Here is a 1,383-nt window from a genome sequence, read left to right as displayed (position 1 = left end):
CCCCAGCCCTGTATGGAGTATTGGCACACAAGGAGGTGTTGCTGGATGGGAGGATTGTTGGCTCAAAGTGGGTTTGTAGACAAATAAATGAGTTATGAAAGCATCAGGGCTGTTCTTCCTGCAAAGGCACCCAGTGATCTCCCAGCAGAGAGTGTATCCCACGGAAAACTGCCTCATGCTGGAAGCACAGAGCCAACACAGAACTTTTTGAGTAGTTCAGAGATGAATTTCAGATATTTGCTGGACTCCAGTGAATAGTTGTCAGCAGAAGACAGTTCAACAGCTGTTTCTGCCGTGGATCTGCTCAGTGATGCTCTGCAAGCCTCTTCCATTGTGCTGTGAATTGGTTCTGCATCTCTGGTTAGTGGCGGGGTAGGACATCAGCCTTTTTGAGATCCAAGGAGTGACTTTGCAAGGTAAAAGCCCCAGTAGTTTCTGAGCAAGTAACCAAAAGTCTGGCCTTACATCACTCAGGTCAGCTTCAAGAAAAACTCTTGAAAACAAATTAAAAAAATCTCAAATGGTAGATTTATGAAGCTTTTATTCACACATGACAAACTTCAGCTGGTTCAGTTCAGTTCATTACATAATAATTCTTGTTTTATTTACTCACAGAATAATAAAAAAGCGTTCATATGGCTGTAATTAAAAAACAAATCCACAAAGGACTACATGAAGAGTGCTTAAGGATCCTTAAGGAAAGGAGGAAAGACATCTCCCAACTTTTTGTCTTGCTTTTCACCTAGAAATTTTAATAAAGCTCTTTAAGTCTGCAGTTTGTGATAGACTTTTCAAAACTATTGATGGGTCATCAAAGCAAGAATATTCATTATTTGCTATTTCTCTACAGAATGTTAATTTTTCTTTTTTAATAAATCCATCTTGTCTAGTGGAAGGTGTCCCTGCACATGTCAGGGGGGTTTGAACTAGATGGTCTTCAAGGTCCCTTCCAACCCAAACTGTTCTGTGATTCTGTTCTAAGGTACTGTAAGAAAATATTGGTTTAAATGGGATTGTTGGTTGGACTCGGTGATCTTGGAGGTCTTTTCCAACCTTAATGATTCTGTGGTGCTATGAAATGCAGAAAGACTTGGGGAAAAAGCTGAAGCACTGGAACATACTATGTCCAGGGAACAATTCCTGCCTCTAGGGAATTTAAGATAGATTAGATCAATGTCTACAATGATTGGTCTATATGCAGTGGATTAGATGGAAATGGACTAAATTACATATTAAAGACTATCCCTTTCCTGTTTCATACCATCTTAACAAGCCTGTTTACCTGCAAAGACCTGAGTTCACAAACACTTAACTGGGTAGGTGATTTGTTTTACCCAAATTCGTCAATCTGAGTGCAGATGTCTCATCAGCACCTGGAAAAAG

This window comes from Empidonax traillii, unplaced genomic scaffold (assembly GCF_003031625.1).
Source record: "Empidonax traillii isolate 1590-97213 ecotype Southwest subspecies unplaced genomic scaffold, ASM303162v1 scaffold980:size574330, whole genome shotgun sequence".
In the NCBI taxonomy this organism is placed as follows: domain Eukaryota; kingdom Metazoa; phylum Chordata; class Aves; order Passeriformes; family Tyrannidae; genus Empidonax; species Empidonax traillii.
Note: the sequence above shows the minus strand (reverse complement) of the source record.